Source organism: Eleutherodactylus coqui, chromosome 6 (assembly GCF_035609145.1).
Source record: "Eleutherodactylus coqui strain aEleCoq1 chromosome 6, aEleCoq1.hap1, whole genome shotgun sequence".
NCBI lineage: Eukaryota > Metazoa > Chordata > Amphibia > Anura > Eleutherodactylidae > Eleutherodactylus > Eleutherodactylus coqui.
The window spans coordinates 92407511-92431297 of NC_089842.1; the positions used below are offsets into that span (position 1 = coordinate 92407511).

A 23787-nucleotide genomic window follows, 5' to 3' on the forward strand; every position below is an offset into this window, starting at 1 on the left:
CACACACACACACACACACACACACACACACACACACACACACACACACACACACACAGACACAGACACACACACAGACACACAGACACACAGACACACAGACACACAGACACACAGACACACAGACACACAGACACACAGACACACAGACACACAGACACACAGACACACAGACACACACAGACACACACACACACACACACACACACACCCCTGAACAGGCAATCTATTAAGGGAAGCGACCCACGACTATGCACTGCATGAGGGTACGGCTGCATTCAGACGAACGTATATCGGCTCTGTTTTCCCGCCGTGCCGATATACGTTGTCCTCGTGTGAGGGGGGGGGGGGGGGGGGGGGGGGGATGGAAGAGCCAGGAGCAGGAACTGAGCTCCCGCCCCCTCTCTGCCTCCTCTCCGCCCCTCTGTTCTATTTGCAATGGGGAGAGGCGGGCCGCGGGCGGGGCTAAGTTCCGAGACAAGAGTGGATTGGTGTATGAAGCGTTATTTATTACCTTGTTCCCCCTTCGTCCCAGCGAGCAACGAGAAATCACAGAGGCAGAGGAATACGGGAAAGAAAAATTTTAAGGGGAAATATTCAGTGTGTATTCCTTAAAACGTAACTTTTAATAAGCAATACTTAAAAACTCGGGGTGCCCCACTGACACGACATCACATACACAAACGAACATACAGAACTAAAAAAAGCTCAACTTGGAGTCAGTAGTCAAAAATACTATAAGAGCGCCCTATATTGAGTATTAACTCACGAAAAAAGAGGGAGGCACCTATAGATAATATTGAAATGAATTAATGCTGACCGACCGTGGTAAAGGGCTGGTGACCAAAATAAGGGTCAATGACTCATAGATTTCACAAATCTATCAAGAACATAATTCTGGAGCAATGCCAGAAGTAGGTAGATGACTCATAATCTTGTTGTCCAGGAAAACCGGACAACAAGGATAAATTGGTTCACAAATGTTATTTGGTTCAACGTGTTTCTGTCAGAAGCTGACTCATCAGGAACCTTCTAGTGGAATAATTGTCATCCCAAGAATGGGTAAAATGACCCATACTGATATGTGAGTATGAAGCTGCCGTAACCTCAGGGCAACAGGTATGTAACAGTCCTAAGTAGATGGCCTGATGGTAGCCGTATAGTGGCCTTTAGACTGTGCACCCTTGCCCACTCTTTCCTAAGTGGTGAGATATCAACACCAAGACTGTACACCTCAAAGCAATGGTAGTGCAGGTGAATGGTCACTAAAATAGTAGTTCAGCAAGAAAATAACCCTAATAGGTTGTTGTACAAGATACAGAGTCTAGGCTAGTCTGTTAGCGAATAAGGTAATAATCCTATGCTGACACTAGTAGGGCAGAGTACCCAATGCAAAAATAGAATAGGAGAGAGAGAGAGAGAGAGATGCAGCAGCACCTCCACTCTGGATGGTAGACTGGAGGTTAATGTGGTCTATGAGTGACCGTGTCTCCTTAAAAGAGGCTGAGTGGTTCACACCCCCCAAGGGATGTGTCCCCGCTAACCAATGTCTGCACAAGGGTTGAAGTAAAGTACGCCCCCTTGGGAGGATCCTTGTCCCATGTCGTTATGGAAGACATGAGGAATCTTAAACAGCCATTTAGAGACTGACTCCTGGGTTTGATCGTAAAAGCGGGCCAGCAGCAACTGCAACTCTCTGATGAAAAGCCCGATTAATAAGAATGCCGATACAGAGAGCGGATGACAGACGCGATGACGTAATCGCGCACGTGTGTGGTCACGTGACGACGCGTCACGTGTGGGGGAGGAGCCAATTGCGGATCACTGCCCCGCTGTCATCAGTCTGATGCCGGCTAGAATGCATACTCACTATGGCAACAGAGACGCTCGGGGAGGGGACCTGTACTAAACTGCCGCCTCAACATAAGATGAGCAGATTACAGACCAAATGATCTTAAAGGAGATGTCTCGAGGAAGCAGTTAAATTTTTTTTTTGCCCAGTCCCCCCCATTAAGTACACATTACTAAGCCCCCCTGTAAATGACATTTCTAGCTGGTTCGTACTTACCGTTCCAGCGTTTCAGCAACTTATAAAAGTTTCCTCAAGATGGCCGCCGGCTCTTTCCCCGTCGCTCGCTGCAGCCCGACGTGCGCGCTCCCGAGACGCCGCCAGCTGTGTCTCCATGGCAACCGGACGCATCGCAGCCGCCGACCAGACGCCCACCGCCAGGCAGCAGGTAAGGCGCTAGCCCCCGGCTCCCCAGCGCTAGACCCTCAGCCCAGGTGAAGGCCCCGGAGCCCAGCGCTAGGTTCCGGAGCCCAGCGCTAGTTCCCCCGGCCTAGCGGCAGCCCCCCCGGCCTAGCGACAGCCCCCCCCGGCCTAGCGGCAGCCCCCCCCCCCGGCCTAGCGGCAGCCCCCCCCGGCCTAGCGACAGCCCCCCCGGCCTAGCGACAGCCCCCCCGGCCTAGCGCTAGTTCCCCCATCACAGCGGCAGCCCCCCCCGGCCTAGCGACAGCCCCCCCCATCGCAGCGGCAGCCCCCCCCCCGGCCTAGCGACAGCCCCCCCGGCCTAGCGCTAGTTCCCCCATCACAGCGGCAGCCCCCCCCCCCCCGGCGCAGCGACAGCCCCCCCCGGCGCAGCCCGGCGCAGCGGCAGCCCCCCCATCGCAGCGACAGCCCCCCCGGCCTAGCGCTAGTTCCCCCATCGCAGCGACAGCCCCCCCCCGGCGCAGCGCTAGTTCCCCCGGCGCAGCGCTAGTTCCCCCCCGACCCATCACTTACCTGGGACGCTTCTCGGGGCTGCTGGGCTGGGCTTCTCCGCTGGGCAGCTCCAGTTTCTGCACCTTCCTCTAACAGAGGAAGGTGCAGAATGGCCGCTGCAGCGCGCTCCCGAGCAGTGACAGCTCGTCTGCGCATGCGCAGAAGAGCTGTAGCGGGGAGCACACTGAAGCGGCTCGTGCTGAATAGAGAAGACCGGACTGCGCAAGCGCGTCTAAAAAAGCAAGCTGCCAGCGAATTTAGACGGAACCATGGAGACGAGGACGCTAGCAACGGAGCAGGTAAGTGGAATAACTTCTGTATGGCTCATATTTAATGCACGATGTATATTACAAAGTGCATTAATATGGCCATACGGAAGTGTATAACCCCACTTGGTTTCGCGAGACCACCCCTTTAATAATAATAATGTTGGAGATATGTATGCCTATGTCTCAGGTAATATACGAAACGCCAGCTTATATAAATGGAATAAATGAAAAGGGTAAAGCTGTACAGTAGTGGCTATACAGAATAGATATCGATAGCCTCTAAAGATGGTGGAAAAAATAGTTGATGTTTAGCCAAAGATCGCTCCTAAATGAGATAAATGTGAATACATTTTAATAATGTGCGGTAGGATGCCATAAAGAGCGATATGTGCAAGAAAAATGCATATGAGTCCACAATAGGGTATGCGAGGCCTCCCAAATTTTTGAGGAGTATTTGATATCAGCATTATTAATAGATGAAAATAGTGCTCAATTACCCTTAACTAAAGGAAATATGTAAGCTGGTAATTTATGCCAACCTATGTAGTAAGGAAGGGGGTTGCATTGGTAATGGGGATAATTGATAAGACCAAAATGTAAGACTATTAGTCACCTAATAGAGATGAGAATAGAAAAAAGTCATAAGAAACATCCAAACGGTAGAACCTCATTGCGACCATTTGGAGAGATTGAATCCAACCCAAAGATCCACTGAGATTCTTTTTGTAGGACTCTTCGGTTGGTGTCGCCTCTCCTTCCAAAAGTGCGAATGCACTCGACCCCTTGAAATTTGATGTTAAACATATCGTCAGCGTGTATTTGACGCATGTGATTAGCCAACGGGGTGCTTTCCCCCCTTCTAATGTTGCCTATGTGCCCCAAGATACGTCTGCGAAATTCCTGAATGGTCTTGCCGACTTAGTTCTTGGGGCACAGGCAAGTGGCAACGTAGACAGGGTGTGATGATTTACAGTTAATGAAGTCCCTTATCTCGTATGAGGAACCTGTAGCAGCACAATAGAATCTTTCACCTTTTCTGATAAAGGGACATGGTTCACATCCATTATATGGGAAGGTACCATTGGGTCGAGCTGACCCCAGCCATGTACGTCTGCTCGGGTCTATATCAAGATGACTCAATGATATGGTCTCTAAGATTTCTGCCCCTTCGGAAAGTGAGAAGTGGTACATCCGGGATGATATCCTTAATATCAGGGTCCTCTTTCAAAATATGCCAATATTTCCGCAGCAATTTTTGCATAAAAGGCACTCCGTCATCATAAGTGCCAATCACCCTTAGTGTGTTATTCGACGTTTTGGCTCGTGGTTTAAGTAGGATTGCTCGATCCTGTTTTTTAGCAAAGTCGAAGGCTTGATCGACTATCTTAGAGGGGTACCCCCTATGGAGAAATCTCTCCTTTAGTTTGGTGCCTTCATTCAAAAATGTGGTTTCTGATGAGCAATTCCTTTTAAGCCTTAAGAATTGCCCTTTTGGGATCCCCCGTAGGGGGAAGGGATGAAAGCTTTGCCAGAATAACAAGCTATTGGTGGCCGTCTTTTTCCTGTAAAAAGTGGTGGATAAATATCCTTAAGGGGTTTTTGAAACACAAATATCCAAGAAGGCCAAGGACTGTTCCTGTATTTCAGATGTAATCTTGAGGTTGATGTTATTGATGTTCAAGTGTTGAAAAAAAACCTGAAAGTCATCTATCGTTCTCGACCACAGGAGAAAAACGTCGTCGATGTAACGGTGCCAAATTAGTATTTTTTCAGTCCACATGCTATTATCCTCAAAAAAAACAAGATACTCCTCCAACCAGCCCAGGAACAGATTTGCGTAGGATGGGGCAGCTGGACGCCCCATCGCGGTGCCCCTGAGGTGGTGGAAGATCTTGCCGTCGAATACAAAATAATTGTGGGTGAGTATGAAATCAAGGAGGTCAAGTACAAATTGGTTGTGTCTGATGGATTGGTGTGTGAAGCGTTATTATTTATTACCTTGTTGCCCCGTCGTCCCAGCGAGCAACGAGGGATCAGATAGATGCAGGTCAGGAACCCGCGCGTCAACCAGCTCAACCTGGGAGGCAGTGGAGAGGAAAGACATCTTGGCATCAGAACAGTAAAACCATGAAAATTACCCATTAACATTCTTAGTTGTATAGTTTCAAGATCAACATGAGGACTATGCCCCATAACTTTGAATACAAAAAGAAAATGAAATAAGAGGAACAGGTACTGCAGCCCTGACGGGTCAATGTGGTCTCCGGCTCTAAGCCTCTTGCCTACTGGAGAACATCAATGTTTCCTAAAGCCTGTTTTATTGCGGATGACCATCTTCGTTAAGGTTGAAATATCGACATGCTGACCTAGGGTCATCGTGTATCAGCTGTTGACCATTATGTTGCGTTTTAAGCCTGGCTGGGAACAGGAGTTGGAACTGTATATTTTTCTCATGAAGGTAGCCACAGATTGGGGTGAAGGCTCTGCATGTCTGGGAAACAAACGCCGAGAAGTCCTGAAAAATCAGCACTTTGAAATCTCTGATCTTTAAAGTTGATTTGACGGCCGTAATCTCTCAGAATCCTTTCCTTAACTGTCCAGTTTTTATATTTTGCTATTACTTGTCTGGGACGTTGGTTTCCCGCATCTGGAGGGCTAAGGGGTCCAATTCTATGGACTCTTTCTATACAGGTGTTATCAATAGGTATGTCTGGGGATAGAGCTTTAGGGAGCTCTTCCATTAGGAGAGTAATCAAGTCACGGCCCACAATGTTCTCTGGGATACCTATGAAGCGCAAGTTGTTTCTGCGGTCTCTATTCTCTCTCGGCTTGTAGTGTCTCTGAGGTTGTGGAGCGTGATGGGCTATGACTTGGAGAGTCGTACGATGATCCCTGTTCCATTTCTTGGATAAGATCCTGTGAGAGATCATCTTCTGGGGTTGACTGAGTGAGTTGGAGTGGGTTTGGCAGGCATTTTGTCTTTTTTTTATCCTGCTTGCCTTTTTGTCGCGGCATGGCGGAAGCAAGAGTGTTTTCTGATGAAAGAAGGCCCAAGGATTGTGGAGAGGATTGGGGGGTGCTGCTTACGTTTGACATTCTTAGGAATCTGTCCATGACCCTTTGCTCCAGTTCTGGGGGTAGATCGCGGGGATCTCTTTGTGATGGAAGGGCGTGAGTTTAGTTACTTCAAAGACCGGCTATGGGTTAACGTGAGATAGCTGTGGTCAGACCAGTGAGAAGCTCAGCATTTATTTGCACGGGCTGCAGTATGAGAACCGGGTTAGTAAAGGATCATTGTTGGCAAGCGGCCTGGTGCTTGCGTCATGGCGCTAGTGGGCCTTGATGGAAAGAGAATTATATTATATGGTTTTGCTTATTGGTATGTTGTGCAGGGTTTTACACTGCTAAACCTTCAGGTTTATTTATACTTTTCTTTGTTACTCGGGTTAAAATGTGATCACACTTGGTGTCTCACTCCTGAAGATTATGCACGTTGTTATCTCTCTTTATTGCATGTTATTTATGTAGCAGCTTTTCTGCTGCGGGTATGCAGCTATGTGATGGTATGTCTCTAAAAGCTGCGGATCCACGAGGGGCTGGAGCAGCAATGCCTGGTTGTTATATTTATGTGGGAGGTCTGCACCTGTTATTAGACTCCGCCGTGTGTTCTTTGCTGGGGACTACGATGAGAACCGTCCCTCCCAGCCCTTTATTGTTTTCTCGGTCTTTACTTTCTTATTGTCCACCTATCTAGAGTCAATACTACAGTTAGCCACTGATTGGCGTTGGGGTCCAGGCATCGATTTTAGAAATTGGTTGAGGTAGAGAGTGTCTTATAAAAAAATGAGCGCTCTAGATCCCTCAGAAAGGTAGTCAGTGCATAGATGAGGTGATTAAAAGAGTGCAGTCTCTAGTTATGGGAGACTTATTAGAAAAATACCAGGGCTCCGGTTTAATGTTAATGTGACTTGTGGACCAACTTATTCCTTATTATTCTTTGGCAATATGCATTGAAAGAAGTAGGAATTCAAGTACCTCTGTCTGGTGTAAAGGCACTTAAATCAAGCAGCAATTGGTGATTTTATACATAGACTAGCTGATATACCCGGCTTCGCCCAATTAAATTTGGGATTGGTGTTTATCTGGTGTTCACACGGAAAATCTTATGAAGTCGTGGTTACTTTAGAGATACTGAGGAAAAACATATGTTCACCATTTTGCATAGTTTTCTGCGTTACCCAGGAAACACCACGTGGAGGTAACCATGCATCGTTTGCTTTATATAAAATGACATCAGGAAGTGAGAGAATTAGATTACGTACATAAAATTTGGACACATTCTTTTGCGCTTAGAATTGAATAATCGAGTTGGGACCCATTAGCTTTTCCTATTTATGACATAAACCATGCTTGTGCCAAATTTCACGTTTCTATGACACCGGAAAGTGAGAATCAGATTCTGTACGTAAAATTTGGACGCCAATTCTTTTGCGCTAGATAGAATAATCGAGTTAGGACCTATGAACTTTTCCTATTTATGACATAAACAATGCTCGTGCCAAATTTCCCGTTTCTATGACACTGGAAAGTGAGAAAATTACATTCCGCACGTAAAATTTGGACACCAATTATTTTGCGCATAGAATTGAATAATGGAATTGGGACCCATTAGCTTTTCCTATTTATGACATAATCAATGCTCGTGCCAAATTTCCCGTTTCTATGACACTGGAAAGTGAGAGAATTAGATTCCGTACGTAAAATTTGGACGCTAATTCTTTAGCGCATAGAATTGAATAATCAAGTTGGGACCTATTAACTTTTCCTATTTATGACATTCAATGCGCGTGCCAAATTTTAAGTTTCTATGACATTGGGAAGTGAGAGATTTAGATTATGCACGTTTAATTTCGGCGCTAATTCTTTTATGCTAGAATTGAATAATCGAGTTGGGACCCAATTACTTTTCCTATTTTGGAGATAATCTATGTTTGTGCCAAAATTCATGTTTCTACGACATCGGGAAGTTGGAGAACTTTTGGCGAGTCAATCAGTGAGTGAGTGAGTCTGTGAGGGCTTTCGTCTTTATATATATATAGATGACGTTGCTGTGCCGATTCCCACCACTGGGTGGCAGCAGAGGAACCACCTAATTGGTGTAGGTTTGGGAGTTACAGTCCCTTGTTGCAAAGACCTTGAGGTGGATATATAAAGCTATGGAAGTGTTAGGACTATGGGGCCAACAGCAGACCAGTTTATGTGCCCCACAGAACCTCCAACAATGGCTGGTGCACTGACTGCAGGATAACAAGGTGGCAGTAAGCAGACCTCTCCCCTCCTCCTCCACAGCAGCGATCCCCGGCACAGCAGGTCAATGTGTGAGTACTCTGCCCTGCTGTTGTGTCCCGTGGGGAGTGTTATCCTGGCGCTCTGGTGTGAAAACCAGGGTCCCCTGATTAATGGCTGCTGCAGACACTACAGGCTCAGAGCGGGCAGGCTCCACCTCCCCCTCTCCAGAGCGGAGTAGGCTCTCTGCTTTTTCCTCGCCCAGCCGACAGCTACACGACACTGCAGGGACTTTTTCTCCTCAACACCAATGTCCAGAGGATGGTTGGGTCCGCGGTGAGCTTCAGAGCTGACAGGTGAGGCTGTTACGGTCTTTCTCTGTGCAGCAGCAGCCTGTCTGGATGGTCTGAGTAATTGAGGCTGGGGATGTGCAGGTGCCTGCGGTCACTGATCTGCTTCAGAGGGGGCTCTATCTGATCCTCGGCAGCACAGGAGACCAGCGCACAGGTGTTGCTAGCTGTCCCAGGCTCCTAGATTGCGGGATGATCCGAAATCCTGTTCAGCAATGGCAGAGCCCTGGCAGTGCGCATCTATCTGTTTTCTCACCAAGTAATTTTTAAATGAGAGAGAGCATTGAAGTTTAAAACTGTCTTGTGTTAACCTGAAACTTGGAAGAACGTTATTGTCAATGCAAAGCAATACCTCTGCATTTCAAATGAACTGTACAGCTTTTTGCTACTGTTCAAAAACAAAATGAAGTAAACGGAGTACTTCCAGTTTGGAAACAAAGTGAAAAGGGTTTGTGTCATTTATTTCTTGGGCTACCATTCAGAAAGAGGTACTGGTGTCACGTGACAAACCACTGATGATAATTTCTATCCATAGTAAACCCTTTGCCACCGCGCACAACCGCGCCAGGCCCTTTGCCTCTTTTGTTGGGAGGGATCGCAGACCCACCCATGACATCTATCTTGTTTACCTGTGGTCTCCCCCACATTGGCTCGCCTACGCTTACATGCCACATATGCTTGCTCTGAGTTCTATTGTCCCATCTGCCTGTTCTGCTAACTTGAAGAAATCTGGTAGCTCAGGGTGCATGTATATTGCAAAAAGAAGTGAGCGGTGGGGTGAGGGGAGGGGGGGGGGGGTAAGTGGCTGTTAGAAACCTCTGACTCTGCTTATTTTCCAGGAACTAAAAACTGGGCAAGGCATTGTGTCCACCAAATATTTTATTTTGCCCAGGGCAAACCTTGATTGAACCATACTTGTGTCCTTCCTGGGAGAAGAGTACTTGGCAATGATTTTAAATCAAGTGTCCGACCACACAGAGACCATGTACAATGCAGTAAAGATTATTTTACAATGTCCCTGTTCTCCGACACAACCTCGGGAGTCTTCACCAAGAAAGTATGTCCCTCTACCAAGGAATAAGAAGCTCTCTTTCTCCTGCCAATATATCAGCATCAAACTTTGACTCAAACACTCCAGCCTTTGAATAACCTGCTGTTGGTTCTTGCTCTTAAAGAGAGCCCACATCTTTCCTGCAGTCCCCTCAATGGTAAAACCTTTTACTATGGAATGAAGGTCTTCTGGGTAATTTACAGCTGAACCTAACAGTGTGTTGTACCCATTTCCATATAAGTCTTAAATCACTATGATAAGGCCACTTGCAAGGAGCAAGAATAATCTCACCATCCCATAAAATGACAGGCTAGAGGAGGTACATTTGCCAGTGTTGGTTACCTAAAGACTGACTGGACTTGCTGTGGTGGTTCCATCAACAACCCACCCTTTCGTATGAAAGTTACACAAAGCAAGTGCTCCAAAACATCCACTGATGTAAACTACTCAAATAAGCTTCTATTCTCTCATCATGAGAAACGATAAATATAGTTAAGATAGTTTGTGTTATTTGATACCATTATGAGATTGTTAATTGTTCTAATAAGAAATGATGAGCAGTATGTAAGAAACTACATCATATTTCACATCTTGTGGAATTTTTCAGGACATTCTGATTTTATAAACAGAATGGTTAATTTTAATTTCTTATTGGTGAACGGCATTTTAGAGTTATAAAGTTGTGAGTAATATTCGTGGAATTCTTTTGTGATAGACTGCATTTTTTACAAGGTGTGCCTTGCCCTGTTTCTGATATGTAATTATGCATTTGTTTTGGTTTTAGTGTCATGGCTAGCACATGTTGCTGCATTTAGCTCTATATTCATAAAAAAACAAACAAAAAAAAACAACTTACTACTACCCAGTGTTAAGGAATGTCCCTGGACCACATTATATCCAGTAAGGATTGGAGACTGGCATGCTGGGCCAGGGTATGCCTGATCACCTCTTGAGGTTGCACTTTTTTGAGAATCTGTTACTTCATCGCATAAAAATAAAAGTGGCAAATCACAACTAATAAAGTCTATCTCAATAGGAGTAGTCAGGAAAAAACTCAACAGTATGCAAAAAATATAGAAAGTGAGCATTGAAAATAAGTCTGAGGTTGTCACCTTTTCTGGAAGTCCCTGCATATGTAGATTATTCCAGCAGTTTCAATTCTTGACATCGTCCTTACCGTATATACCGGCGTATAAGGCGACGGGGCGTATAAGACGACCCCCCAACTGTCACCTTATACGCCGGTATACAGTGGAGAAAGAAAAAAAAATTCATTACTCACCTCCCACGGCGTTCTGTCGCGCTCCGGCAGGCTGTCGCTCGCTCCTCGTCCCCGCCGCAGCATAGCTTTCTGAATGCGGGGCTTGAAATCCCCGCTTCCAGAAAGCTAATACACACGCCGGCAGCCATGACATCATTGAATGGCTGTGATTGGCTAAAGCACACGTGGCTTCAGCCAATCACACTATTCAATGACATCATTGAATGGGTGTGATTGCTAACACGTGCGCCTTCAGCCAATCACAGCCATTCAATGCTGTCATGGCTGCCGGCGTGTGTATTAGCTTTCTGGAAGCGGGGATTTCAAGCCCCGCATTCAGAAAGCTATGCTGCGGCGGGGACGAGGAGCGAGCGACAGCCTGCCGGAGCGAGCGACATCCCGCCGGAGCGCGACAGAACGCCGTGGGAGGTGAGTAATACATTTTTTTTTTTTACACTTTTTTTTTTTTGTATTACCGGCGCATAAGACGACCCCCGACTGCAGAGCAGATTTTTCGGGGTTCAAAAGTCGTCTTATACGCCGGTATATACGGTATGTTGTTGCAAAATGAACAATTGGGTGGCTTGTTGATGTACAATATCACGTGGCATATTAGGTGGTACTGCTATGGGCTTGATCCAAGGTATTTATCCTGTTAGTAAGCGAGGAGAGGGATGAAAAAAAAACTTGGCAAATTCTTGTCTGCATTCCACCAAAATTGGTTTAGCAAAAAGTTACATATTGGATTTAGTCAGAAGAGAGTGCCCCAGTAGCTGAATATCCACCATAATTGGAGGTTTAAGGTCATTGGAGAGAGAGGGGTAGCTGTCTAATGCAAAAAGATTAGCTTTGGGTGCTAAAGGAATTAAGTTCTCCACATGAGGATTTTACTGCATGGACCTTCAAGCTAATAATTCTAAAATTTAACTTTTATTTAAATAACATCTTTAAAAAGGGGGAAGAACGAAACACACATACATTAGTTTAAATGAGGAATTATGATGCGAGAACACATGCCACTAATGTGTTATGACCAATGAGAGTTTGAGAATCACAATAAGACTCAGCTTATGTAAATCATTGGCCGTAAAACACGACTTTGATAGTCAGATTTTATCAAACAAGTGTCAGATCATAAAAATAATCTGGCACACAGTCGTGTGTCATGTCAATGGAAGAACTGACACACGTTTAGTTTTTTAGCAAAGAGGGAGCGTTGCCCTCTTCACAAAAAGAAAAAAGCGTTACCCAACGCATTTCTCCCACCTAGTGGGGTTCTTCAGGGGTTGTGATACGCTAATCCCAGTAGTGTACTGGGTTGTGGCTACAGAGATGGTTCTCAAAGAGACCTCTTAAGTATCCAAGGCTGGTAAACTCGGATCTGGAGGTCTCAAAAATGGTTCTGTCGGAATATAGAAATAATGAGATGCAGTTGAAAATTACTTTCAAGTGCACTATATTCACAGACAGGTCCAGACAGTGGCCCAGGTCGTGACAATAATCATCACGACTAGGGTCAATTTAAGAGCATAACTATCCTCAAAAATTCAAAATTTGGCTGGGATAATATAACCCGGTCCAATTTAGCCGTCTGATATAAACAAGAAATTCAGTCACTAGAGTCCTATTTTCTTTTCTATCGGTAAATTAGCAGATGGATATTGCCCCAGGTAGTTATTTGATGAACTAACCCCTGCACTAGGAACCCCAGACCAAAAACTGAAATCAAATAAAAGAAAAAAACGGCGGCATGTCAGTCCTAGTGGTGGGCTGACAGCATAATGATTTACCAGTCCTCAGAGCTTTAAATAGGAATCAACTAGTCACGCCTATAATAGGTGTGCTTTGCCTCAACCAATGAGTGTTGAATTGGGAGTCGCACCTCGCAGGAAGCGTTACCATGGTTCCCGAGGTATACATCATTGCGGTCGTTCAGCAGACCGTTTAATATATCAGATCCCGCTATATATGTTAACAGAGATCACTTACTGAATCACTCACTCCGGAAACCGAACGGGTGAGGAGGAACGATCTTACAGAAGCCCATAGTTAAAGTTTGTGTGCCGGGGATTAACCTTAGTGACGTCACGACGTACGGGCGTGATGAAACGTCATTCTGTAGTCCACGCAGAGGCATGATAACGTTGCACGTCCCGGGGACCGTCATGTGATTTAGAAGGGGCGGGCTAGAGGGCGGGACCAGTGTGGCTAGAGTCCCCGTCCTAGCACCGATGATGCATAGTCACATGGTGCCTGGAAGGCGGTCCCAGGAGCGGCATTCGTCTTGCTCAGATCTCTGTCAGGCAGTGCCGATAATAAACAATACAGCAATTCATAGTAAACGGCATTGCGAGTAGCAGAGAGTGAGGACGACCTCCCGGTACGCAAAAAGTGAACTAATGTTAAAACACACATTTTGAGCTTGGTCAGAGGATGAAATAATAATAGTATGCATCATGGAGGGCATTCTACAATATAAGGTTGATGTTAAATACTGCATCATATAAAGCATCACCCGAGCGACCCCACTTATAGACACCTCAAGTATGAAAGTAAAGAACACTCATATAACCAAAATTAGTTACTTATATATATAAAGGGCAGCTGGAATGGATGTTTAAGCCAGCATTAAACCCTACATTATGAGGTAAGTATCTGTTAGGCATGACTGGGTAATATAGATGGAATAAAGGACTGTAATAGAGGTTATGAATACAAATGATTATGAGACATAATATCAGAGCTAAGGAGAGGATAGAGAGAATTTTGTTTTAAGAAAAATCACATAGAAGGTAAATATAGCATAATGGCTACATCACGAGGTGCATCATTCTTCTGATGATGAATAAATTGATGGGTGTAAAAACACGTTAGCAGTAACGACAAGCATGGGTGCAACCATTAAATGAAACAGTTGAATGACAACTGTTCATTTAGTCCAGCCGGGGATACAGAGCGCATTCGGAAAATCCAACTCGCCTCTTTTTGTAAGAGGAGTTTGTTGGTATCACCACGGCGACCGTCAGGACGAATTTGTTCAATGCCTTGGAAGTGGACCTGTGTTTCATCACCACCATGTATGTCCCACATATGTGTTGCTAGTGGTGTCTGTTCATTGCGCCTGATGTTTCCTATGTGGGCAAGAATACGGCGACGAAATTGTTGGGCCGTCTTGCCCACATAGTTTAAAGGGCATGAGCATGTTGCCAAATATATGACATTTTTTGACCGACAATTAATGAACTCACGATTTTTGAATTCAGTGGCTGTGCTTGCACTCTGAAACATGGGACTTTTTCTGATAAATGGGCATGCTGCACATCCTGAGCATTTAAAAGTCCCTTTCAGATTGTGTCTGCCTAACCACATGCTGGTCGGTATCTCATGTTTGAAATGACTTCTAACAAGGCGATCACGTAAATTACGTCCTCTACGGAAGGTGATTAGTGGTGTCGAGGGTAACAGATCACTAATATCCTCGTCGTCCTTGAGGATATCCCAAAAACTGCTCAAGATCTCCCTGACAGCAGAGGAGCCGGTATCAAAAGTACCGATGATCCTAGTTGATGTTACATTTTCCTTCCTCCGCGGTTGCAATAATTCACATCTGTTTTTATTGTTTGCATGGTTGTAGGCCTCAGAGATTATGCTTTCTGGGTAACCCCTCTGTCTGAACCTAACAGATAATTTGTCAGCTTCGGCAACAAATTCGTCTTCTGAAGAACAATTATGGCGTATGCGCAAAAACTGACCTTTTGGGATCCCTCTACGTAACGGGTAGGGGTGGTGGTTATCCCAGGTCAACAAAGAATTAGTTGCCGTAGATTTACGAAATGTAGTTGTTGAAAGAGTACCATCTTGTTCCTTGGAAATTCTGAGGTCGAGAAAGGTGATACACTTCACAGCTGAGTGTGATGAGAAAACTAAGTTGAGATTATTGATGTTTAGTTTCTCAACAAACTCACTGAAGGTATTTGCTGTACCTGACCAAAGGATAAAGATGTCATCTATAAATCTTGCCCATAGAATGACATTATTTGTAAATAGATGGTTCTCTTCGGTAAAGACGTGTCGCTCCTCCCACCAGCCCAGGAGCAAGTTTGCGTAAGATGGGGCACATGGTGTCCCCATCGCGGTGCCCCTGAGTTGGTGGAAGACCTCTTGGAAAAGAAAGTAGTTACGAGTCAGGATGAATCCCAATAGTTCTAGAACAAATTGGTTATGTTCATGGTATTGTTGGCCTTTCTGGTCAAGAAAATATGCGGTAGCTTTTAGGCCTAAATCATGAGGAATTGAACTATAGAGACTTTCCACGTCCATAGTGGCCAGAATAACACCAGAATCTAGGTGAATGCCCTCGATTTGATGCAACATGTCGAGGGTTGTCTTCGACATGTGAGGGTAAAGACGTGACGAAGGGCCTTAATAACTGGTCCACATAAGTACTCGCATGTTGACTTAGGTTGGAAACTCCGGAAACGATTGGACGCCCTTTGATTGGCGACAGTCCCTTATGCACCTTGGGTAAGGTGTAAAACGTAGCTATCCTCGGGTGTTTGGGGACAATAAATTCAAATTCTTTGGGACTGATCAACTTAGAGGTCAATGCCTTTTGAGCGATAGATAATAATTCACTTGAATATTGTAAAGTGGGGTCGGAGGAAAGTTTTTCATACGTGTCAGTGTCATTTAATAAAGACAAGCACATATTGGCATATTCGTTTCTGTTTAGAATAACGACGTTTCCACCTTTATCAGATGGCTTGATGACAACATCACTACTATTTTCCAAAGATTTAAGTGCACGTAGTTCTTCGTTGGTCAGATTTTGGGGACCTCTGCAGTTCTTGAGATTGAGATTTTTAATTTCCTTGAGGACGATTTTTTCAAAGGTATCCAGAAGGGGACAATGGAGCGAAGGGGGATTTGATGGATTCTTATTTTTGAGTTGAGTAAATGGACCCTTTCCAGGGACCTTATTCATGTCTCTTTCGAGATCTTGGAGATCCCTAAGTATGGGCATGTCTGATGGAGATAATCCAAATTCCGCTGCTTGTTTTTTATCCAACTGGACAAAATATTTTTTCCATCTTCAACGACGTATGAAGAGGGAGATGTCCTTCGTCCAGACGAACGGATTGAAGGAGTTCGTCGGGACGAAGGACAGCCCCCTCTCCAAAACGTCTATTTCCACAGGTGTCAATATGTTTTCTGAAAGATTTATCACTTGTAGCTTGTCGGGTACAGGTTTTGGGACTGCTTCTTGATGGAGGAGAGCAGTAGTCACATAGCTCTTCTTTCTCTTAGTGGATAACGGGTGGTGGGAGGGCCTAAAAAACCCTGATCCATGTTAGGATTAATATGTTTATTTCTGCCTCGTCCCCTTTGTTGGGGCTTATTTCTAGCTTTTCGGGGGTATGTGTTATACCTGCCTCTTCCTTGATTATCATTTTCTGACATGTCCAAATCAGATGAACTAATATCTGTATCTGAACATGATCTATATTATAAGCACGGTTTTCTTTGAAATCAATAAGATCTCGGTTGAATTGTCCGTGTTTGCGTTCTTTTATTTGTGAGGTGTATTTTTCAACGTTAGTCTGTAAGACTTTTTCCTTTGCGGAAAATTCAGGATCGTCAGAAAATTTCTTAACAGCTTCTAAAGTCTCATCTAGACATTGTTGATTTTTAGTTAATGTCTGTTGTTCTTCACTGATTAGGAGCTGTATCAATTTCAGAGAGGAGTCAGTTGATTCCTTCTCCCATTTAGCCAAGAACTCATTGTTTCTGAGTTTAAGAGGAGGTAGTATTGGATTGCGTAGCCCCCTCGGGACAATTCTATTTTCCAAGTATCTCTTTAGCCCTTGTACTTCCCACCATCTCCACATGAGGATTCACTTAAGGTCAGATGGGGTAGTCACCATCGCTAGAGAGTCACATGGGTCTGCAGCGTGAGGGCTAGCTTGGAGTCTACTCCAAGACGATCCCAAAGACCAGAATGGAGAGGCACCTTCCTGCATAATATTAGTTGGCCCAGAGAGACTTAATGACATGAGGCCTGCATCTTAAAGCCCTCTCCTGAGTACCCGTGCATAAAACTGATCCAGAACAAGACTCCACTTTGGTCGTGATCACCACAGATGTTCTGGCCATTTCCCTCAAACTTACATCCTTCTCTTGCTGGTGCAGCAAGAGGTCCCCACTGGTAATACCTGTTGTAAGCAAGGAAGAGAGGCAGGCCTATTTGTGCCAGTGTGGGAGACTTCAAGTCCTTTCGCCATCGTGGATGCAGCTGAGAGTATCCCACCATGCGCTGCATGCAGCTGGGACATAGTACAGCCCAGTGTCAGGTTCTTCATCTGGCCATGCCCCCCCCCCCCCTTCCCGGCTGTCGGCAAAGTGGCGCCATATGAACAGACACTTAAACGGGTGATGCAGCCATGACTTGGTAACGGCTGCCACTCGTTTATGCAATTTTCAATCCCCGCCCGCCTTAACCCACAATCTGGTCTCGTCCCAAAAGAAACAGGGGTCTGCTGCCCGGAAATTAAAGAAACATAACAAAAAAAAAAAGCAACACACATTGTCCAGCGGCTCCCCCTCTTTAAATGGACACTTTTGGCACTGGCCCTTCAGTGCCTAGAACGAAAGAAGTGCATTCGTAATTCACTGCTCAGCCAAAAATGTGTTTTTGTTTTTTTTTTTCCTTTGAGGGCGTAAAGAAGCTTGTACAACAGTGGAAGAAGTGCAAGAGGCTTATGCTGAAAAATGTAGTTATGGTTTATTTTTAAAAACCATAATTTTTATTTAGATTTCAGATTTTTATATATTAAAGCTTACAGCTGTACTGTGAATAATTTTGGACTCCCGCTCATATATCCCTAATCTACATATACTACGACAGAGGTTTAGCTTCCCATGCCTGCAGAGGAAGAGATGGACACATTGAAGGATTCTTCAGTCTTCAATTTGAGGCACCTACGAGCCAGGGCTTTCAGCTTAACCAGATTCCCATATAGAAAAAGGAAGGTAAAATGTGTATTAGCTATGTCTTGTCTTACTTTGAAGACTAAATGCGCTTTAACCCCTTAACCACCAATGACGTACCGGTACGTCATGGAGCGTTGGGGTATGTATGAAGAGAGGTTGCGTGGCCAGCTGTTTATAACAGCTGACACCCGCGAGCAATAGCCGCGAGCGGCCGCGCGGCCATTAACCATTTAAGTGCCGCTGTCAGATCGGGGGAGCCATGCAGGTGTCATGGCAGCCGGGGGCCTAATGAAAGGCCCCAGGGCTGCCTTAACAGACTGCCTATGAAGCCATCCCCGTGGGGTGGCTTCATAGGCTGCCTGTCAAAAAGCAGTATGACGTAATGCTATAGCATTACGTCCAACTGCAGGAGTGATCAAAGCATCGCATATTAAAGTAATGTAAAAAAAAAAGAATCAATAAAGCTTTTTTTAATTGAAAAAAAAGTTGCAAAAGTTTAAAATCACCCCCCCTTTTGCCATATCCATTATTAAAAAATCTAAATAATAAATATGTATTTGGTATCGCCGCATCCGTAAAAGTCCGAACTATCAAAGTAGCGCATTATTTTTCCCGCACAGTGAACGCCGTCCGAAAAAAAAATAAAGAACGCCAGAAATGCACTTTTTTAGTTACCGTCTCCCAGAAAAAACGCAATAAAAAGCGATCAAAAAGTCGTATGTACTCCAAATTGGTACTGTCAGAAACTACAGAACATCCCGCAAAAAATGAGCCCTTGCTGAACTATGTCGACGGAAAAATAAAAACGTTATTGCGCGCACAAAATGACGGCAGAAAATTGAAAAAAAATTAAATGTCTTTGAAAAGAAAAGAGAGTATAGTAAAAAAAACCTATACAAGTTTGGTATCGTAGTAATTGTACCGACCCATAGAATAAAGTTATCATGTCGTTTTATTTTTCATTTTACTCCACTTAGAATTTTTTTAAAGTTTTTCAGTACATTATATAGTACTTTAAATAGCACCATTGAAAAATACAACTCATCCTGCAAAAAACAAGCCCTCATACAGTGACGTCGATGGATAAATAAAGGAGTTACGATTTTTTTTAAAGGGGGGAGGAAAAAACGAAAATGGAAAAAGAAAAAGTGCCGTGTCATTAAAGGGTTAAGGACACTGCCTATTTTGGCGTTTAGGACGCAACGATTTTTGCGGGATTTTAATTTCCCCTTTTCAAAAACCATAACTTTATTTTTCCGTTGACATAGCCATATCAGGGTTTAATTTTTTGCGTGACGAACTATAGTTTATATTGGTGCCAATTTTGGGTGCATAGACTATATTGCAAAACTGAATTTTTTTTGATTGCAGGGGAAGAAAACATCAATCATCAATTCTGCCATGGTTTGTGGCAATACATTTTTTCTGCGTATCTCTACAGAACAGGAAGAAGCATCCTATAAGGCCTCCTGCACATGGGGCTAGTTGAACTGCAGATCCCGTGCTCTTCACCATCGCAGGTGAGGCGCTGCTCAATTTGCCCATAGATGTGGATGGAAATTCCTCTGCTCCACGCACACAAGCAGACTTTATTTGCGGACACAATGTGCCGAATTTTGATGCACGCTTTATTTTGATGTGGACTATGCACTGACAGTCAATGGAAGCCTTCCGACCCGCCGAATTTTAGAATCGGCGCAGAACCCGCATCATCTGGCATCAGTGTGGAAGAAGCTGTACTGCGCATTTGCGCCGGCAGCACATCCTCAGTACAGAAAAAAAGCCAGGTATGCAGGGTTGTAGCAGCAGGCGGATTCCGTGTGGGATTCTCCTTGCAGGCAGCCTAAGGGCTCATGTCCACGGGCAAAATAAGAATTAAAATCCGCAGCGGATTTTAACTCTTCTCCTGCCCGCGGATCCGCACCCCATAGGGATGCATTGACCACCCGCGGGGTAGATAAATACCCGCGGGTGGTCAATAAAAGGGATTTAAAAAAAAATGGAGCATGGAAAAATCTGGACCATGCTCCATTTTCATGCGGGTCTCCCGCGGGGACGGCTCCCGCGGGCTTCTATTGAAGCCTATGGAAGCCGTCCGGATCCACGGGAGACAAAAATCATATTTTACTCACCCGCTCCGGTTCTTCTCTTCGGCGCGGCGCCATCTTCTCTCAGTCGCGGCCGGATCATTTTGTTTCGGCCCGGCGCATGCGCGGGGTACGTCACCGACGTCATCATGCACATCCGCCGAGCCAGAAGAAAGAAGATCTGGCCGCGACGAGAGAAGATGACGCCGCAGCGAAGAGAAGAAACGGAGCGGATGGGAGGTGAGTTTATTCTTTATTTATTGTTATTTTCAGCGCTCATGTCCGCGGGGCAGGAGGGACCCGCTGCAGATTCTCCATGGAGAATCTGCAGCGGATCTGATTTTCCCCGTGGACATGAGGCCTTAGGCTTAGGGGCCAGACTGAGAATTGCTAAATATTAGGATTTTTATTAAACAGACATGAAAAAATAAATGCTTACTATAAAAACTTATTGTTGCATTAAGCCTTTTCCTTTAAGGGTATAAAACGCACAGGAGGAATTTGCCCAAGTAAATCTACATTGTGAAATCTGAATAAGGCCTCCCTCACACAGGCGTTTTTGTACAGCTTTTAGCGCTGCGTTAAACGCTGTACAACGCACCTATTCATTTCAAGGGGGTTGCTCACACAAGGCTGAAACCGCTGCATCTTCAACACTGCACTTTGATAGCATTCCATACCCCATTTTTGGCCGTTTTCAGCCCTACATCGCCCATTTAGCGCTGCTGAAAACGTGCCACAACTTGGTACTATGCTTTTGGCAGCACTAAACGCCCTAGCTACAGTGCCTGAGTCAAAAAATACCTTACAGGTAACGTCGCTGTCCCCCGCGCCGCTCTTGAGACTTGTCAGCCAGCAGGGGAACTTTTTCTTTGGTGACGGGGATTTGAAATCCCTGCCTTTAACGAGAGATTGCTCGGATTTGCTGAGTGAGAGCCTGCTCAGCCAGTCAGTGCTGTATGCGTCCAATCACAGCCATTAATTAATTAATTCATTCATTCATTCATTGAATGGCTACAAAAGGAGGGATCCAGTGCTAGCTCTGATTGGCTCAGCAGTGTCTAGCCAATCAGCTGGCTTCACAAGGTCCTGACAGCTGTGCAGGGGACAGCGACTTCACCGGTTTGGTGAGAATTTTTTTTTTACAGCTGTGCTGAAAACGCAGCCATAACACATGCCAGTACTGCTGAAACTGGGCAAAACCTGCAGGAAACACAACGTTGAAAACCGCTGCGTTTCTGCAAACGCCTGTGTAAGAGAGGCCTAACTGTTGTTGCAGACTTTGGTGCAGATCTCACTTGCTGCGTTGCAATAAATGAAATGGTAAAAATTTAAATTGCTTTTCTGAGAGAAAGCATGCTACAGAATTGAAAATCTGCTGGTTAACTCGATTCCACTGCAGATTTCTTCTGCTGTGAGTGAACGGGGTTGGTTAGTACCCCAATCACTTACATCATACTTGGTTGTAGAATGTCAGAATTCTTTACTAATTTCATCTGTGGAATATGCACTGTTTCAACTCTTTTAGGCAAAATGCAGTGAAGGCCAGGTAATGCAACTCAAACGAGGAAACTCAAGTGGTTTTGATACATTTAGAAACAATAGAAGCATTTGCATCCCGACATTAAAGTTATCCTTCTATAAGGCCACCTGCAGACGGGCGGGTCGGATTCGGCAGCGAGAATTCTCGCTCCGGGACCCGACCCCAGCGCCTGCAGGCAGGAGCGCGTACTCACCCGCGCCTGGCGGCCCCGGCTCTTTCATGTGCCGGCTGCCGGCGCATACGCAGGACAGAGCCGGTAGCCAAGTGAGTGACGTTTCTGTGCGAGGCTCTGCGAGCCCTGCACAGAAATAGGACATGCCGCGCGACATTTCGCGGGGCGGTGTGCATAGGAGTGCGTATTGTAATGCACTCCTATACAGGCTTTCAGTGGCGGAAATCCCACGGATAATCCCGCCGCGGGATTTCCGCCTGTGTGCAGGCCTAACTGTCAGCGCGTCCAATTACTTTTCAGTCCAGAAAAAAAAAAAGTATGTAAAAACAGCAGTAATTCCTAAATGAATAATGTAATATTTTGTTAAACCCCACCAGTCTGCATAGTGCCATAGGATAAAATGAGGTAGGGGCATAATTTGTGCAGTAACTTGCTTTTTAATTCCTCTATACAAGTTATACACAAAACATGGGGGTGCCCACATTACTTAAGATGTGAGCACTAGCATGCAATTGCGGTTAGGGATTCCTGATCTTAAATCCATTAGATTGAGGGACAGAATAGTGATTGGTTGGCAAACTCGGGGGGGCGATAAATAACTCACGGGGTAGTGAATAGTACATGACTGCTCAATAGTTGAGGACTGTATTACAATGCTATGATGGTTAAAGGGGTTTTGTCAAAGAAAACACAAAGAAACATACTCACCTGTGCCGTTGGGGCTGGTGACCGGGAGGCTGCGGCTCTTCTTTCTCTCCAGCAGCTGTCCGATCGCAAGGCAGAAGCTGGCAAAGTGCCAGCTTCCGCCCCTGCTCCGACCATGGCCGGAAAGTACTGCTGCCTGGGTCAGTGATCGTCGCGTCTGAACTGACGTGTCACCCGCTGATTGGCCTAGCCGCATCTAACTTCTGCCGTCCTCGGAGAGTCAATGGTGAGTGTGTATGCGCCTCCTTCCCGGCACGCACTCGCCGTCAACTCTCCGTGGACCGCAGAGGTTAGCCGCGGCCAGGACGGGAAAAGTGCACAGGAGCCGCTGGAGCTGACACTGCACGCGGCAGGTAAACAGCGGAGGAAGAACAACAACGGGATTAGGTGAGTATTTTTTTTCCCCCCACACTCTTTTTACAGGTTTTAACTCTACAGGGCAGGATGCAGGTGAGTATACATTTATTTATTTTACTGACAGAACCCCTTTAATGATCAGTTCTCCTAAACTCATTCATGAGGCTTGAGAGGAAGTAACATTTGTCATTGTGATTATGTACCTTAAACTAACGATTTTTTTCTGATACTTTTGCACTTTAAGCTTTTATTTAATAGGTTTTATAATTTTAAAGTCTATTTCACTTGGGTGCAAACATGACATTTAGGAAGGCTTCATATTCCAGGTATCAGAAAATATTCTCTTTAAATTCATAGGATTAGGAGGGTTACAAACAAGAGGGGTCACTGGACATGAATTCCTATTGCTCTAAAATCAGGAAAAAAAATAAAATAAAAAGAGGGAGTGGTTAACAACTTATAATAATTTTGTTTTCTTTATTAAAGGAAAATTGCACAGTACATAATAAAGTCATAACGAAAATTGACTCAGTGTTAGGCCTCATGTCCACGGGGAAAATCAGATCCGCTGCAGATTCTCCATGTAGAATCTGCAGCGGGTCCCTCCTGCCCCGCGGACATGAGCGCTGAAAATAACAATAAATGAGAATAAACTCACCTCCCATCCGCTCCGTTTCTTCTCTGCGTCGCGGCCGGATCTTCTTTCTTCGGCCGGCGGATGAATTCGTCACGCCGGCGGCACGTTGTCGACGTGCCGCGCGCATGCGCCGGGCACATCCGCCGAGCCGAAGCAAGGGAGATGCGGCCGTAAGGAAGAGAAGACCTTCCCGGCCCGCTGCGGGTGAGTAAATTTAAATTCCTATTTTAGTTCTCCCGCGGATCCGGACGGCTTCCATAGGCTTCAATAGAAGCCCGCGGGAGCCGTCCCCGCGGGAGGCCCGCATGAAAATGGAGC

The 23787-nt window shown here is 45.3% G+C and overlaps 1 long non-coding RNA gene across 2 annotated transcripts in view; it reads left to right on the plus strand.

The window, feature by feature from the left end:
* Window positions 1-20504, plus strand: part of LOC136632368 (uncharacterized) — a 69557-nt gene extending 49053 nt beyond the window's left edge. The window contains exons 1-3 of one of the 2 annotated variants that reach the window (XR_010793159.1): window positions 8281-8672; window positions 19340-19809; window positions 20415-20504. This is a non-coding gene — a long non-coding RNA (uncharacterized lncRNA). Of the gene's footprint in view, window positions 1-8280; window positions 8673-19339; window positions 19810-20414 lie in introns of those variants that run through there. The other variant, XR_010793160.1, reaches the window with a different exon arrangement.
* The last annotated feature ends 3283 nt before the right edge of the window (window positions 20505-23787 follow it).